General features: G+C 39.2%; 1 protein-coding gene across 1 annotated transcript in view; it reads left to right on the forward strand.

Moving 5' to 3' along the window:
• LOC136862579 (protein O-mannosyl-transferase Tmtc2) overlaps positions 1 to 19,777 on the forward strand; it is a 671,534-nt gene that overhangs the window by 566,519 nt on the left and 85,238 nt on the right. The window lies entirely within an intron of this gene.

Raw genomic sequence — 19,777 nt, forward strand, 5'->3', positions numbered from 1 at the left:
GCATGAGGATGCAACGTCCAACAATTTCCAGATAGTCATCGTATTCTACTCCTTCATTTGCCTGGGCGTTCATTGCACAATTATGTTTTGGGTTACACCACAGGTTGGGAAAAACGTCAAAACCTCGTGAACTCTCTTTAGAAGGGTTCCTGTTCCATGAAACCAAAATTGGGCAAATAACCGCAAGGCCAACTCGCCTGGTATATGACACAACTGATAGCGTACACGAAATGTGGGGGGGAGTGGACATAAAAAGAAGGTCTGGACCTGTAACCAGGTTTTGATATCTCAAGGTACCGAATCTCATTACATTCATTGAGATCTTCTTTAAATAAAAATATATAACGTTGTTTAAAAGTGGGTGATTTATTTAACGGTGGGTAATTTAATTTAATTAATTTCATACGTATGGCCACTGCAAAGGACACTACCGACAGCTTTAAGGTGTTTTAGAATTAAATAATAATGTAAGCATAGGTCGGACGCGGTACCCTATCCCACGTTTGACCACACCCGATGGTGCTTAAATCGGGGTTGTACCAACGAATGCGACAACTCACCGGAATTAGCAGGAATGAAAATATAAAATTTAAATAAAATAACGTATATTACTTTAGGTTATGTATTATCATTATGTGTGAAAAGGGACGTTATTAGGATTTCAATAATGACAGTGCGAAAAGAAGCGTAGTGCCTGTCCCGTTCAGCAGCTAAGCAGCCGGCACGCGCGGGGCGAAGGGGAACTAGCGGCGGCGAAGCAGTTGGTGAGGGAGGGGAGGAGGTGCAGAGGTGTGTCTCCAGGCAGGCGGTGTGCCAGCTTAGCATTGCCCAGCAGGTATTCATCGCTGATCGCGCGGAACTTGAAATTTTGCAACTTTCAGGCCCCTTAGTTAACGTCCTAATGAATGTCGGTACCCAAAATTGATGCTGACATTTTTTTACGTGTACCCCAATGTGTTTAGCAAATTTCATCGCGATCGGCGACTTAACCATTGCCGATGTTCCCTTGTAAGAAACAGAACCAGGTTAATTTTAGAGAATAAAAGTGGCCGCTCACTCAGATCCGAGGTAATTAATAGTAGAATTTCTTCAGGGGTCTCCGATATCTGTAAGGCTTTGACTTCATTGTAGTTTAAGGAGAAGTATGAGATAACCATCCCTTCTTCAAACGAATCAGTGGACAAAATAGAATTTCTAACTAATAAGGACGATAAGTAGATGATAAGGTCCAGGAACAAGAAGAAACTGTTGATGTTGATGAAATCGGAGACACAATTTTGAGGTGAGAATTCGACAGAGCTTTGAGAAACATAAATAAGAAAATGCCACCTGGAATTGATGGCATTCCCTAAGAATTACTGATCGCCTTAGGATAAACTAGCATGGGGAGGTTATTCCATTTAGTGTGTAAGATGTACTACACAGAAGAAGTGCCATCCGGTTTTAGACATAATTTTATTATAACTATTCCCAAAGAATCAGGTGCTGACAAATGTGAAATAAACCGCACCATTAGTTTAGTATCTCACGCTTGAAAAATTTTAACACGTATTATTTACAGAAGAAATGAAATACGAGTTGAAGCAGAGTTGGGAGAAGATAATTTTGGCTTCAGAAGGAATGTAGGAACACGTGAAGCGATCCTGACTTAATGACTGAACTTAGAGGATAAAATTTGGCATTTGTAGGTCTACAAAAGGCATTAGATAATGTTGACTGGACCAAGTTATTTGAAATTTTGAAAGTGATCGGGATTAGATACCGAGAAAAAGAATTATCTAAAATCTTTACAAAAACCAGTCTGCAATGATAAAAATCTACGGCTGTGAAAAAGTAGCAGCAATCCAGAAAAGGGTGAGGCAAGGCTACAGTTTGTCCCCTCTCCTTTTCAGTGTTTATATGGAACAGGCGATAAAGGAAACCAAAGAGAATTTGGAAAAAGGTACCAAAATCCAAGGAGAGAAAATCAAAACTGAGATTTGCCGATGATATTGATATTCTCATTCTGCAGAAGGTCTGGAGGAATTGCTGAATGGTATAGACACAGTTTTGGCGGAGGAATGTATGTATGTTCGACCAGTCAGCGATGCCGCTGGTAGGATCCTCAACAGCTCTGTCATCACCTGTCATAGATGGCCTAGGCATCACTGAAGAGGCGTACTAGGGAAATGAGGAGTGAGGTAGTTTCCCGTTACTTTCCTCACCGAGCCAGAGATGCTATTACATATCAGTCTGCCAAGCCCACTGAAATGCATACATCAACCGACGCTATGAGCAACATTTTCACACCATTCATAGCAGGGACTGGCTGCACAAGGAATGGCATTACTAGCATCGCTCATACCTCAGTCACTTTCATATTGTCAAAGCCAAGGATAAGACAGAGACAGATCCATGAAAGTAACAAAATTTCTCTAGCCTATACCAGAAGACATAGTGCACTGTAAACACTAGCTCCTGCCAGCAAAGGCATGGCGTAGGAATAGAAGATGAAAATAAATAAATCCAAAACAAAGGTACTGGATTGCAGTCTAATGAATTCTGATGATGCGGAATATATTAAGTTAGTAAATGAAGTCTTAAAGGCAGTATATGAATATTGTTCCTTGGTTAGTAGAATAATTAATGATAGTAATGCAGACTAGCAGACGTAAAGAAGGCCTTTCTTGAGAAAAAAAATGTTTACTTCGGACATTGATATGCGAATTCAAAAGACGTCTTTGAAGACTTTTGTCTGGAGCGTGGCATTGTATGGAAGTGAAACATGGACGATAACTAGCTCACAAAAAGGAGAATATAAGCTTTTGAAATGTGGTGCTACAGAAGAATGCTGAATGTGAGATCCGTAGATCGAATCACAAATGAAGATATATTGAATCGAATTGGTGAGAGGAGATCAATTTGGTGAAATTTGACCAGAAGAAGAGATAGAATTGTAGGGCACATCTTAAAGACATCCAGGCTCTGTTCAGTTAGTTTTTGGGGAGGTGTAGATGGTGAAAACGGCAGGGGCAGTCAAATATATGAATATAACAGATTAGAGTAGATGTAGGATGTAGAAGTTACGTAGAAATGAAAAGGTTAGCATAGGATAGGGTGGTACGGAGGCTGTATCAAGGCAGCCTATGGACTGATGACACAAACATTCTGCTCTTCCAAGCATTTATCAGTTTTCAGTAATACACTAATTTATTTTACCCCTTAAACACTTTTAATCTTTATCTTTTATATTCTTTCTAGACGTATCGAAGGCCTAGTTCTAATACCATGTATCTATCTAACAATGCTTTTCCTCTCCATTATTTTCCATAAGACTGGTCATATCCGCCTCTGTGGTGTAGTGGTTAGTGTGATTAGCTGCCACCCCCGGAGGCCCGAGTTCGATTCTAGGCTCTGCCACAAAATTTGAAAAGTGGTACAAGGGCTGGAACTGGGTCCACTCAGCCTCGGGAGGTCAAGTGAATAGAGGTGGGTTCTATTCCCACCTCAGCAATTCTGAAAGTGGTTTTCCGAGGTTTCCCACTTCTCGACCAGGCAAATGCCGGGATGGCACCTAAATTCAGACCTTCAGCATAGCAGGTGAGGTCACCTGGGCGAGGTACTGGTCATCCTTCCCAGTTGTATCCCGATTCAGATTCTGAAGCTCCAGGACACTGTCCTTGAGGCGGTACAGGTGGGATCCCTCGCTGATCCCGAGGGATGACTGACCCTGGAGGGTAAACAGATCAAGAAGAAGAAGGAGAAGAAGTAGAAGAAGAAGAAGGAGAAGAAGAAGAAGAAGAAGAAGAAGACTGGTCATACCTCCTAAGCACACATGGATATGCAGTCCATCAGAACAATTTTTGTTGTATTCATATTCCTATGCTGATGAGTAAAGAAAATTGAACCTTGCGTATATACGTCATACAAACATATATTCCTACAGTACGGTACGTTAATACATATTAGTACTGTATAGGAAAATGGACATAACAAAAATTGTTCTGATGGACTGCATGTCTATGCGATTGGGAGGCGTGACCAGTCTTATGAAAAATATGGACAGGAAGATCATCGTCAAATATGTAATTTTAGAACTAGTCGATCGATCTGCTACTGGATTATTTTTCCATTCATATCCAGTAAGGTTTCTTTTACTATTGATTACTTTGATTATTTGTCATTATGTATTATTTTGTTACAATTAATATTTCTTTTTTTACTGTCCTTTTATCTCGTAGTTATTCCATGGCTTGAATTTTATTAGAATTATGTTCGTTAGTTATTATGCTACCTCTTACCGTTCCCTCAATTCTGAGAATCGTGATCTCCGAGGTGGCTCTCCATCTCGCGTGGTTCTCGGCCAGACGTGCTGCACCAAGGACGTTCAGCTCAGTTATGCTCTTTATTAAATTTGGCCATCGAGTGGAAACTCGTCCACGATTTATCTTGCCGGGAACATTTTTTATACTGTCATTCCCACGTCGCATAGTAAAAAATGAAACGGCGTATGGCTTTTAGTGCAGGGAGTGTCCAGGGACAAGTTCGGCTCGCAAAATGCAGGTATTTTTATTTGAATCCCGTAGGCGACCTGCGCGTCGTGATGGGGATGAAATAATGATGAAGATGACATATACACCCAGCCCCTGTGCCAACGAAGTTAACCAATGATGGTTAAAATTTTCGGTTCTGCCGGGAATCGAACCTCGGACCCCTGTGACCAAAGACCAACACGCTAACTATTTAGCAATGTCGCATCGTGTGTCAAAAGAATTGTAAAACTCTTTTTTTTTACATGTTGAGGATAATCTGATTTCGCTGTTTAGCTGTTGTATACTGGAATCAATGGTGCGAAATGCTGTCAAAAGTAAGCGTAACATTCTTCACCAGCCCTACATTTCACAGTTTGTTCAGGTATGTAGCACAAAGTGTCCAAGTTTCGGCTTCGTAGAGGGAAACTGAAAATACCATCATACTATAATGAATCTAAAGATGTATGTGATTAAGGAACCAAGAGCAGTAACTTCACTACTGTATGTTATAAATAAATAAATAAATAAATAAATAAATAAATAAATAAATAAATAAATAGTCAGTCTCTGTTATGTAGTGGTTAGTGTAATTATCTGCCACCCACGAAGTCCCGGGTTCGATTCTCGGCACTGCCAATAAATTTGAAAAATAGTACAAGGGCTGGAACGGGATCCACTCACCCTCGGGAGGTCAACTGAGTAGAGGGTGTTCGACTCCCTCCTCAGCAATTTTCGAACTGGTTTTCCGTGTTTTCTCACTTCACCTCCAGGTAAAATGCTGGGATGGTACCTAACTTAAGTCCACGGCGGTTCATTTCCCGTTCCATGCTATCCCTTCCAATCTTTTTATCCCCACATCATAAGGCCCCTGTTCAGCATAGCATGTGAGGCCGCCTGACCAGGGTACTGGTCCACCTTCGCAGTTGTATCCCCCGACCTAAAGTGTCACGCTCCAGCATACTGCCCTTGAGGTGGTAGAGGTGGGATCCCTTGCTTACCCTGGCCGGTAAACCGATTAATAAAGAAAGCAAGAATAAGTAAATCAATAAGTAAATAAATAAATAAATAAATAAATAAATAAATAAATAAATAAATAAATAAATAAATAAATAAATATGCCAAATTATCATGCGATGACCGGCTGGAAACTTCATGTTATTAGTTTAACTTCAACCGGGATACAATTAAAATACGGATTCAGAACAAACCTTGGTCCTCAGATTTACGTAAAAGGTATATTATGTACAGCTTGAGGTAGAAAAAGTTAACTCTACTTTTAAGATTGTATTTGGCCATCAAATTCCATTAAATCTAAAAACGAATTGTTGTTATAAGAATTCCAAAAATACTATATTATAATTCATAATATATTAGATTGCAGTGTTTGTAAAATGAAACACTGAGTTAGGCGGTCTCGCTGGAAAATATAGCTGTCGCAATGGTAACAATCGCTTTGAAAAAGGATTCAGGATGGTGGAAACTTCATATCCGGTGACAGACGAGGTTGAAGGAAAAGAAGCTTTTCTTGTATAGCAGTGTGCGAGGACTGTTCTTTCGGAACAATACCTGTCCTTTACCAGAGAAGAAAACCTACTCATCTCATTGTGGGCGAACAATACTGTCATAGCAGTCCTCACAGGCGTGTTAGCATTCAGTGGAGCGTTTGAACTCGCTTCGCAAGGGGAGTGGCGCTAACACGGTTTAACAATTAGAGTATGTGTGAGCAGAAGATGTTTCGTCAAGTTCTAACTTCCACCATTATCTTGAAGCTTGGGGCGGTAACGGATAACTTCACTTCCTACGTACTGACACACAAAGAGAAGTGCCTCAGTCTGTGTACAGAGACTTGACTACATTCACTAGGAAATGATACCCAAAGCAGGCACAAACATAGTCCAAGTTGACGGCTTCCGCCAAAGTCGAGAGCTCTTGACTGGACTGGAGTCAACATTAAAGGAGACCTGCAGGATATACTATTTATATAAAATATCAGGTAATACGAATGATTTTATAGGAAGATTCTATATTTAATAATAATAATAATAATAATAATAATAATAATAATAATAATAATAAAATGAATATGGTAACACTAACTACTTCAAAATTTTTGTAGGCAGCGGTGAACTGCAATTTTGGCCCCCAGTAGTTCTTTTACTAACCAGTAAATCTACCAACGCGAGACTGACGTATCTGAACACATTCTAATATTCCCGGAATGAGCTGGGATCGAACCTGTTAACTTGAGCTGAGAAGACCAGGGCTTTGGCAGTCCAAAATAATAATATGTGTTGTTCATGTGAACCTACATATCGGTGGCCTAGTTTTAATACGCCGGGCTGGGTGGGTCAGACGGTTGAGGCGCTGGCCTTCTAACCCCAACCTGGCAGGTTCGATCCTGGCTCAGACCGGTGGTATTTGAAGGTGCTCAAATACGTCAGCCTCGTGTCTTTAGATTTACTGGCACATAAAAGAGCTCCTGCGGGACTAAATTCTGGCACCTCTGCGTCTCCGAAAACCAAAAAAGTAGTCAGAGGGACTTAAAGCCAATAACATTATTGTATTAGTTCTAATATGGCGTATCTGACAATATTCTTCCTATCAATTATTTTCCATAGGACTGGTCACGCCTCCCATCCACATATCTATGGTGCGCGAGCATACCACAATGTTCTTCCAGTCTATTATCCTGCTTAAGACTGGTCACGCCTCCCAGTCACACATGGATATGCAGTCCATCAGAATAATTTTCGTTGTGTTCATTTTACTGTGCTAATGTGCAAAGGAAAATGAACCTTACCGTACTGGACTGTAGAAAATTACGTTTGCATGACGTATTTACGCACTCCTATAATTGGCCTACAATATATATCAGGTCCATACCGTTGCCTCCATCCGCAATGTATAAAGTATGGTGTTACTATCCTCACGGATGTATTTGCAAAGTTTCGAGTTAATGAAATAAAGCACATAATCTGTTGTGGTAATAGAAAGTAATATTATGTCAACAAAACACTTGAAAATACATCACACAAAAAAATTGAATTAAACGTTCCTTGGAACAAAACTACGCGCCGAACTATTAAAAAGTCCTTCAAAGATCTTCGTCATGGAGACAAATGTACTCATAACTGTTCTCAGAATCTATCAATTTAAGTATTTATTACCTCAAAGGAAAGCGCTCGATCCACTGAGTGTTTTTAGACTAAAACGAACTGCGTACCTCAATTAGAACGAAATATATGATTGCTTCCATGAGAAAAAATGTTGAAGAAATGAGGTGTCAAATTGAATGTGCACTCATAACTTTCCTCAGAATCAACCCATTTGAATGGTTAAGAGCTGAAATAAAAAAGCTTGATCCACTGAGTGTTCTTAGGCCAAAACGAACTCCGTACCTCAATTAGAACCACAGATATGATTGCTTCAAAGAGACAAAAAATTGAAAAATCAAATAATTTGAGGAAGGCGGAACTTAAGTGATTTATAGTACCTGATGACAAATCTGTGCATGAATACCTTTCAGTTAAAAAATGAAGGAAATCTACCAGATAGAAAGGCCGGACTGACTGACTTTAGTTTTCATATATTTTTAATACATAAAAATAATAATAATAATAATAATAATAATAATAATAATAATAATAATAATAATAATAATAATAATAATAATAATAATAATATGGAAACTACATTTAGATTATGTCAGAACACTTAAAAATCTAAGTCACTCTCCTACCAGGCCAAATTCAAGCACTACAGCACGATAGTCAAATCTGAATGTTTATACGCAGCTGAGACAATAGCCACGAAGGGACTCTCAGATTTGGAAAAGAAAGAAAGGAGGTTCCTTAGAAAGATTCTTGGATCCAGAAAAACATCAGACAAGTTCACGTGTCGCATGAGACCAGACCGAGAACTATACCAACAATTTGAAAACATAACCACCACAATGAAAAAGAGGAGATTGACGTTCTACGGACATATTAAATAGATGGGTTCAGGGAGACTCGCCAACAGGATCCTCACCTTGAGGAGAACAGGAAGACACAAGTCCCATGGGTAAAAGAAGTCCACCGAGATTTAGAAAAAATGTGTGATCATGGCAGAAGATACAACAAACAGAAAAATCTTCAGGCAGAGTTGCGGAGGAAGAATAGAGTATTCTCGGCAGAAGAACGAGCACGAGCAAGCCAACAGATGAAGGAATACTGGTGAAAGCGGAAGGAGAAAGAACTTGAGAAAGCAATGGAAGTTGTGTAATCGCAGCCCATAGATGGCTGAAACGAAAAGAATAATAATAATAATAATAATAATAATAATAATAATAATAATAATAATAATAATAATAATAATAATAATAATAATTAGGCAAAACAGTGATCACCTTCGTATACTTTAGAAAAGAATTTGACTCCATAGATCGACAGACACTTTTTAAAGAACTCGAATAAGTAGACAGAAAAGAAGAGAATTGATAGGAAAAACATTAACTGACACTATTTTGAAACTTAAAGTCTTAGGAGAAATATCTGAGTCTTTTGATGTCAACTCAGGGGTTCGACAAGGAGATGGGCTGTCACCTCTCTTGTTCAACATTGTTTTAGAAAAAATGGCAGAACCTGGCAAAAAGAAGTTAAAGGAATAATTCTTGGTAGACAACTGAAAACCAGAATTCGCGTGCGGTGTCTAGCTTTTAGAGACGACCAGGCAATTATTTCTAATAATAATAATAGGCAGGAAACAATACACTTCCCCGAAAACCTATATGAAATTGCAGCGAAAACAGGACTGCAAATATCATATGAAAAAACCAGTACATGGAAGGCGACTCTCGACTTCTAGATGGGCAAGCTATGATGACTAAATTTGGACAAACACCTTGGAGAAATAATTCAATCTTCTGAATTAAATAGTGAAGCAAATCAGGAGAGAATTACTAAATTACAGAAATCGAATCGAATAACTTGGAACACACATAACAAAAATAATTTTTCTCTGGAAACGAAACGAAGACACTATAATACAGTAATAAATCCTGAAGCATTATACGCATCGGAAACCTTATCATTGGTGGTAGATCACTCTTAAAAGATATAGATAAGAAAGAGATAAATTTTTTGGCCCAGTCTACACAGAAGGAGTATGGATGAAAAGGAAATCTCATAGAATTTATTGCCATACTGAAAAAATCTCAGACACTATCAGGTAAAGGAGGTTGAAATTCTATGGTCACATTCTCAAAGTGAACAATGATAGACTGACCAAAATAATTCTAAACCTTGCCTTCACACTGAAAGGCAATAACAACTGGGTAAATGAAATAGAATCAGATCTTCAGGAAGTCAACATCAATCAAGAAACTGTGAAGAATCTATCCGCTTTAAGAACACTGATTAATGATCATTGTTTCGCGGGGCCAAAAACTAGATCTAATAAAACCAGAAAACATACGAAGAATTTCAATGAGAGAATGAAGAGATTTTGGAAAGATAAGAAAGCAAAATCATCAGCTAAATAAGTTCAAGCGTGCTCTTCAGTTGATCATAACGATGTGTAATAATAATAATAATAATAATAATAATAATAATAATAATAATAATAATAATAATAATAATAATAATAATAATAATTTAATTTTACTTTTGACACAACAGCCCCTTAAGTGTCTTGACCTGCAGATATTTGAGGCCACAGTGTCAGCGTCACGACATCCTCAGGCGGATAGTTTTGGCTTTCGTGACTTAGTCTCAATTTAAGATATTACGACATGTCGGAAATTGGGAATTGAACAAGGGTCTACCAAGTAAGAGGCAAGTACGCTACCTCAAATCTTAAAGTCTGGTTAATAATTGTTCCGGGGTATCTGTGGAACGCAGAGGTGATGAAAGAAGGTGCGGGCTTGAATGAGTCCAACAACAATATCAAAATTAATTTAAAACTTAAACTGAAGGTTATATTTACAGAACTTCAAACTTAACAACTTTTCATAATAATGAAGCATCTGATACAATGTCAATCATACAACAAGTCAAGGAAAAATACAGGATTAGTGAACGTGGCAGATTTTTGGCTTCAAGCCCCTCGTTTTACAATTTTTGAGCTCCCAGCTCAAATTTACAATTCAAAAAAGAACAACCTTAGTAAAGGGCAGAAATCCTCTAATTCACGGGGCACTTGCTCCCGAAGTATAGTTTCTAGAGGCACTCTTTACAATTACAAGGCTAGAAAAAGAGCTCACCGGCTCTCCGTTTCTTTCAGCCTCCTCGAGGCACTCTCAAAAAATCTTACACTCTCTGGCCTTCCATGGCCCAACTTACAATTTGAAACAGGGGTATCTCGTACCCAACCTATAGGGCCTTTGCGGAAAAGAACAGGTTAAGTAAATGGCCCGAAACACAAACAGAATGGAAGCGTATACTTGCACTCCTAGATATGAACGCTAAAACAACCTAAGGGGCTCTAGGCGGATGAAACAGGGGCTATTCCCAAACTACTCAGGTGACTCGTATAGAAATTACTTTAACACATTACAGTAGGAAAAACAGTAAGAGAAAAACGTAGTCACCCCAAACTTAGATGAAGGGGATCTCGAGAGGGTAATACACTCTCTATCCCCGATTTAAGGTCAAAGCTTTATGAAATTTTTACATTAGCCGAAGAAGATTTACATTTCAGAAAAGTTTGTTACATAACAAAAGAGTCGGACCTTTCCCTCGGGTTAAAGTGCGGAGGTAGCAGGAAAGAGAGAAGTTATATGGCCATTACCTTGTAGATGTTCTGTTGACCGATGAAAGAGGCCGCCAGCCTCCCGCTTTGACACACACACTCAGTAAGATGACGATCAATTGGCCAAGAAACGTGAAAATCCGCAGTTTATAAACCCTCAGGGAAGGTTCGAGATCATTCAAGACTAAACCAGCCACACCCTCTCAATTTTACTGGTTAAATTCAGAAGTAACACTCAAAATTGAACAAGAATCGTCTGATAGGTGGAAAATTAACAACAGAAATTATTAATTGGCTAGATTCGAAACTGCCGAAAGAAAGGAAATATTGCCAACCCAAAAATAAATGAACATCAATCAGTTACATAAACCTATAAATACGAAACGTCTTTAAATTATAACTTCTTACACTTTGCACCAGTGTGCGTGATCATAGTATTTTTTGTAGTGTCATCTATGGAGAAATGTCCAAACTTTTTGATGTATAGCAAACAAAACTACGAGAAATTCAGTCAGTTTAGGAAACTTTACAATAAGAAAATTACATCATATTTCTGCGGTGACATCTTCTGAGTAAAGTTCTAAGTTGATGTAGTTTCAGTTTCACTGTTTTACCAATCGACGAGTTCATTTAGGCGCTGAATTTGAATGCGCGGCTTTGGGGTGTAACTACCGGTACAACAACAACAACAACAATAATAATAAAATAATAATAATAATAACCAAATTATGCCATTTTTCAACATTTTTTTGCTAGTGGTTTTACGTCGCACCGACACAGATAGGTCTTATGGCGACTATTTCAACATCTTGGGCCTGAGCAAACGTATATACAACGAAGTGCACAGACCTCAGCTTTCGTCACAGAATTATTAATGGTATTCTGTAGTGCACAACTTTGTTACTTCATTTCACGTTACATGTTAATCCACGTTGTTGTTTGAGTCACCAGTCCATGGAATGGTTTGATGCAGTCCTCCATAGCACCCTATCCTGTGTTAACATTTTCATTTCTACATAACTACTACATCCTGCACCTGCTATAATCTGCTTGTCATATTCGTAGCATCATCTACCCCTACCGTTCTTACCACCTATACATCCCTCAAAAACCAGGTGTACAATTCCTGGGTGTCTTAATATGTGTCCTATTGTTCTATTTCTTCTTCCGATCAAATTTAGCCAAATCGATCTCCTCTCACCAATTCAATTCAGTATCTCTTCATTCGTGATTTTATCTACCCATTTCACCTTCAGCATTCTTATGTAACACCACATTTCAAAAGCTTGTATTATCTTTCTTTCCCAGCTAGATATCGTTCATGTTTCGCTTGAATACAATGCCACGCTCCAGATGAAAGTCTACAAAACCTTCTTTCTTATATCAATTTTCGAGGTGAACACATTTTTTCTTAAGAAAGACCTTCCTTGCTTGTGCTAGTCTCCATTTTATGTCCTCCTTAGTTCTGCCATCGTTATTTTACTACCCAATTAACAATATTCATATACTTCCTCTAAAGTTTCATTTCCTAATGTATTATTTCCTGTATCACCCAACTTTGTTTAACCGCACTCCATTACTTCTGTTTTGAACTTATTTATTTTCATCTTGTATTCTTTCACATAGACTCTGTTCATACCATTCTACATTTTCTCCAGATCTTTTGTAGAGTCGTGTTAAATAACAATATCATCGGAAAATCTCAGGGTTTTGATTTCCTCTCCTTGGACTTTGATTCTCTTTCCAAATTCCTGTTTGATTTCCTTTATTACATGTTCTATGTAAACATTGAAAAGGAGTGGGGGGGGGGGAACTTCAGCCTTGCCTCACTCCTTTCTGGATTGCTACCTATTTTTCAAAGTCCACGATTCTTATCACTGAAGACTGATTTTTGTACAGATTGTAAATAATTCTCCTTTCTCGGTATCTAATCCCGATCACCTTCAGAATCTCAAATAGCTTGGTCCAATCAACATTATCGAATGCCTTTTCTAGATCTACGAACGCCATCAGACGCAAAGTGAGTATTTTTTCACGTGTTCCCACATTTCTTCTTAAGCCAAGTTGATTTTCTCCCAACTCAGTTTCTAATTGTCTTTCCATTCTTCTGTAAATCATACGTGATAAAACTTTGCAGGCATGAGACATTAAACTAACGATGCAGTAGTTTTCACACCAGTCAGCTTCAGCTTTCTTGGGAATGGGTATAACAACATTCTGCCCAAAATCGGATGGTACTTCTCTTGTTATCATTCATATTACACAGTAAACGGAATAACCTCGCCTTGCTGGTTTCTCCTGAGGCAGTCAGTAATTCTCAGAGTACATCATCAATTCCCGATGCCTTGTTACTGCTTAGATCTCTCAAATCTCTGTCAAATTTGACTTTAAAATTTGGTCTCCCATTTAATCAGCATCAACAGCCTCTTTTTGTTCCAGAACTCTATCCTCTACCTCTTAACCTTGATACAACTGTTGGATATGTTCCGGCCATCTTTCTGCCTTGTTTTCTTTCCCTAGAAGTGGTTTTTCATCTGTGCTCATAATACTCATACACCCATTTTTCCTCTCTCCAAAGATTTCCCTGATATTCCTGCACGCAGCATACAACCATACAACCTTCAACAACTGTTGGATATGTTCCAGCCATCTTTCTGCCTTGTTTTCTTTCCCTAGAAGTGGTTTTTCATCTGTGCTCATAATACTCATACACCCATTTTTCCTCTCTCCAAAGATTTCCCTGATATTCCTGCACGCAGCATACAACCATACAACCTTCAACACCCTTGCACTTCTCTTTCAGCCACTCTTCCTTATCTGTCTTGCACTTCCTACCTATTTCATTCTTTATCAGCCTGTATTACTTTCTGCCCTTCTCATGCCTTTCATTCTTGTACTTTCATCGTTCACCAATCAGGTCTAGTATCTCCTGAGTTATCCATTGATTCTTAGTTTATCTTTCGTTTTTTCCTAACTTTCCTTCAACAGCCTTACTGACTCATTCTTCACGTCTGTCCATTATTCTTCTACTGTGTTTCCTTCAGCCTTTTAATTTAGTCCTTGTGTGGCATGTTTCTTGAAACAATCCCTCACAGTCTTTCCTTTCAAATTTTCTTGATGTCATCAGCTTGCATTCCTTCCTTTCTTCAATTTCATTAACTTCAGATGGCATCTCATGACCAACTGGTTGTGGTCAGAGTACAAATCTGTTCTTGGGAAAGTTTTGCAATCCAACACCTAGTTTCTGAATCTCTTCCTAATCATAATTAAGTTTATTTGAGAGATTTCTGTGTCTCCAGGTCTCGTCCATGTATACAGCCGCCGTTTGTGGTGTTTGGACCAAGTGTTAGCAAGGACTACATTGAGATCGGTGTAGAATTCTAGCAGCCGGTTTCCTCTTTCATTACTTTGTGCCAATCCGAATTCTCCTACTGTATTAACTTCCCTTCCTTGGCCTACAACTGCATTCCAGTCTCCCATCAATTTTAGTTTCTCGTCACCTTTTTACATATTGTACTAAACCTTCCATTTTATAAATTCTTTCGATTTCTTCATCATTGACTGAGCTAGTAGGCATACAGACATGCACTATTTTGGTAGGCATTGGCTTGGTGGTCTATCCTGATAACAATAGTTCTTTCACTATGCTGGTCGTAGTAGCTTACACGCTGCCCTATTTTCTTGTTCATTATTAAGCCTACTCCTAAATTTCCCCAGTTTTATTTTGTGTTGATGATTCTACAGTCACCAAAAATCCTGCTCTTCCTGGCCAACGTACTTTACTTATACCAACAATATCTAACTTTAGTTTATCCATTTCCCTTTTCAGATTCTATAACCTTCCACGACGATTCAAAGTTCTAATATTCCACGCTCCTACTCACAGAATATCAGTATCCATCTACCTGATGATTGCCCCCTCTCATGAAGTCCCCAACCGGATTTCCGAATAGGTGACTATTTTACCTCAGAAATATTTTACCCAAGAGGAAGCCATCGTCAGTGCAGCATTGATCCAGAGAGAGCTGTACGCCCTTGGGAGTTAGTTACGGCTGTAGTTTCCCGTTGCTTTCAGCCGTGCAGCAGTGGCAACACAGCTAAGCCATGTTGAGTATTAACACAAGGCCATTTCTGCCAATCATTTAGACTGCCGCCCTTGCAATTTCACCCCGCCCCCCTTTCGGTGAACCATTCGTTAGTCTGGTCTCTCGACAGATACCCGTCCGAGATGGTTACACATGCGGCTTGACTAACCGCTTCATTTGGACACGCAAACCTCCCCACCGCTGCAAGGTCACATGGTTCACAAGGATCCATGTAGGACCCGACATAGACCAATATTCCGTATTGTTTACGTACACCTAACACTCCAATAACGCTCCATATTCTACCGTCTTCCCACAAGAGCTAATACCCTGCAGGAAATTGACAATTTCGTTCCGTATTATCTCCCCAAATCCAAACTGAAACATATAGTAAAGCAGTAAGCTCTGGAATCTCTGTTAGCCAGTGACACTAGTGACACGGATATTCTTATATATGTTTTTCTGTCTTGTTATTTATTTTATTTTTGCTACTATTTTGCTACCTTTTTAACGTCGCGCTAACACATCGACAGAAGGATGGAAAATGGCTAGGACTGGGAAGGTAGCTGCCATGGCTTTAATAAAGGTACATTGCCAGAATTTGTCTGGTGTGAAACTGGAGAAACCACGGAAAACCATCTTAAGGACTGCCGACGGTAGGATTCGAACCCATTATCTTCGGAAGGCAAGCTCACAGCTGCGCGACCCTAGCCACACAGACAACTTGCTCGATTATATAATTTCTAATGAATTTGTAAGTCCCTTCTTTACAATTTTTTGTTTGTTTTCTTACTATGAAAATGTTATTTTATATTGCTATACAGGCAGCATAGAATGTAGTACATCGTACCTGTATCCGATAGATAAATACATAATAATAATAATAATAATAATAATAATAATAATAATAATAATAATAATAATAATATAGACTATAAATTTATGATGTTGAATGGTACAAAAATTGACATACAAAATGAACTTCGGACAACTCTCACAATATTACAACTTATCAGACAAATCGCACTCACACATAGTGAATGAAGAGATGATTGCGTATTAATCCCAAATTAAATTAAAATGTATGCTACTAAAATAACCTGCCGAAAAGAAACATTTCCGTCAATCGGCTGTGTAAGTTACTTGGTTAGGTGCTTACATCCTATGCTCACTTTGTGTGATCCAATCCTAAAAAATATTGTCAGAAGAATTAACAGTATACTGAGGGAGCTACCTTCAGCACAAAACCTCGGCCTGGAGCTTGACTCCCCACCATCCCTCCCTCCCTCCCTCCCTCCCGCCCCAACCCCTACGACTTCGCTCTTTATATGGGCCAGCGGAAGATTTTTCACCGTTTCCACTTCCAGATCAAGCTGGACGCTTTCTCGGTTGTTAAACAGCGTCCAGCTTCTTGTAACGATCTATCATCGTGAGCATCAAAACTTTAACGGGGCTGTTGTTGTACACGCCGAATACTATTTCTATATTATCGCTTTTCACCTGCATTGTAGCCTTCCATTGCGTTGTTTCCCTTCATTGTCTTAATAGTTTACACAGAAAATTCGCAGTAGTCCGCCACTGTGGTGTACCTACCCCCGCCAACTCGGGAGGCCCGGGTTCCATTCCCGGCTATGCCACGAATACGAGGACTGGAACGGGGTCCACTCAGCCTTGGCAGGTCAACTGAGCAGGAGGGAGGGGTTTCGATTCCCACCTCAACCAACCTCGAAGTGGTTTTCCGTGGTTTTCCATTCCTTTTTCAGGCAAATACCGGGATGATACCTAACTTGAGGCCACGGTCGCTTCTTTCCCTCTTCCTTGCCTACTCCTTTCAATTTTCCCAACCCCCACAAGGCAACTGCTCAACATAGCAGGTGAAGCCCATCTGGGGGAGGTACTGGTCCTCCTCCCTAGTTGTATTACCGACCCTATGTCTCGCGCTCCAGGTCACTGCCCTTGAGCAGGTAAAGGTGGGATCCCTCACTGTGTCCGGAGGATAACCAATCCTGGAGGGTAAATGGATTAAATGATCGAATAAAATCACAGTAGTACGGAGATTAATTGAAGGAGAAACATACTAAAAGTGAATACTCATTTCAATATTTGAAACCATTTTAGGTAAACTATGATTTAATTCTGAAGTGATATAATAACTGAAACAAGATTCCGAAGAGCACAGGAAGATTTGTTCACATTACAAACGCAGACGATCCCTGGCTAATTCTCTTCCGATTGCTAGCTCACAGAGTTACTTTCTACGCAGCATTCAATTTGAAAGGAAGAGAAAATGTTCGAAATTCCTTACATACAGTCCCGTAATACCCCATTTGAATGTGGTCGCCAGGGAATTAAATAGTTGGGAGGAAGGAGGAGCAGGTGGCACGAACTCTGAGCCTTGCCATCCCACCTGTGGCTGTGGTAAGACTGCAGCATCGTCTTTATATGTTACTTGCCACAGCTAGCAGTTAGTTTCGCTGGGGACCGCGGTGTTGCGGTGAGGGTGATTACTACGTCTGGAGACCATTTACAAGCCCTGATTATCTGAGATAAGTAAGAGAAACAACTTCCGTGCGTGAGTCCCATGTGCCATGTCGTCGTATGTACAGTTTACTGATCTAATGTGAAGGAGCACTAACACACAATTAGGGCAGATCAAACAAATATGGAGGAGTCTTTGTATTTCCTTTGATCATTGATCGCATCTTCAAGTAGGCAAATCAGTTCATACGAATTCTAGCACATTCTTCAAATCAAATCAAATCAAATCAAATCAAATCAAATCAAATCAAATCAAATCAAATCAAATCAAATCAAATCAAATCAAATCAAATCAAATCAAATCAAATCAAATCAAATCAAATCAAATCAAATCAAATCAAATCAAATCAAATCAAATCAAATCAAATCAAATCAAATCAAATCAAATCAAATCAAATCAAATCAAATCAAATCATATCATATCATATCATATCATATCATATCATATCATATCATATCATATCATATCATATCATATCATATCATATCATATCATATCATATCATATCATATCATATCATATCATATCATATCATATCATATCATATCATATCATATCAAAATCACTTTATTTGCAAATGAGGTGTCTGTCTCGGAGGCAAATGATACAAAAATACATGATTATCAAGCACTAAATTCTAAATTTAAAAGAAAGAATACATTTCCTAAAATACAGTAGGCTTACTACATAATTTCCACTGACAATTTTTCGATTAAACACCCAGATCATCTTCAATAACTGTATATTATTTACAAAACTCTAATCAGAATATTTCCTGTACATAATCAACTCATACAAAGCATGTAAAATCACTTCACTATACAACTGATTTAAATTTGCATTACTTTCCTTTTACCATTTTGATACCTAACATGCATATCGACCTGCTGCGTCTTAACCAGAGCCCCTTTGCCACCGCTTTTCAGAGTTCCTGAAGGTCCTTTACAGTTACCGTAGCGGTCCCAGAGCCCTCGAAGTCCCCATTGCCTCCCCCACTATTTCGGCTGATTATTCTCCATAGTCATAGGGATGGTATTTTGGAAAAGGATCAGACAATACCCCTGGTAAACTATTCCACCGTTTCACGCCCTTCCTAATAAATGAAAATTTACCCCAATCGTTTCTGCTAAAATCCAGTTTGATTTTATATTGTGGTCTTCTTCTACTTCTTTTTGTTTCTGGCTTTTTTCGAACAACTTGAAGTCGGCACAATACTTGCATTGAGCGCAGTTTTACTGCTGTATGACATGAAATGAAACGGCGAATGGCATTTAGTGCCGGGAGGTGTCCGAGAACTTCGCCAGGTGCAGGTCTTTTGATTTTACTCCAGTAGGCGACCTGCGTGCCGTGATGAAAATGAAGTGATGATGAAGACGACACATACACCCTGTCTCCGTATCAGGGAATCGAACCGGGGATCCCTGTGACCAAAAGCCAGCACGGTAACCATTTAACCGTGGAGCCGGACACTGTATGCCATTATTGACGCTAGTCCTATGTGGAGGGATATATCGTCGTTGCCGGGTAAAACCTCCTATGTGATAACATTTTTGTAGATATACTGACCCGCAGCACATACATTATGAAGAGCGACAATGCCTTGACAATATTCACACAATATTGCACCTTAGATGAGAGAACCGTAGCGGCCAAAGTTCTAAGCTAAAATATTTCACATAGGAGGTTTTGTGCCAGCAGCGACGATATTAATTATCCCTGTGGTGGTTATTAGAGTGATGTACTGTGCCCCTAAATGGTGGGGCTGAGTAACTGTGGCGAACTTGGGAGATTCGATCCTGGCTCAGTCCGGTAGTATTTAAAAGTGCTCAAATACACCTGCCTGATTTCGGTAGATTTACTGGAATGTTAAAGAACTCATGCGCGACAAGATTACCGCACCAGGGCGTCCCCGA

This window comes from Anabrus simplex, chromosome 1, assembly GCF_040414725.1.
Source record: "Anabrus simplex isolate iqAnaSimp1 chromosome 1, ASM4041472v1, whole genome shotgun sequence".
NCBI classification, from domain to species: domain Eukaryota; kingdom Metazoa; phylum Arthropoda; class Insecta; order Orthoptera; family Tettigoniidae; genus Anabrus; species Anabrus simplex.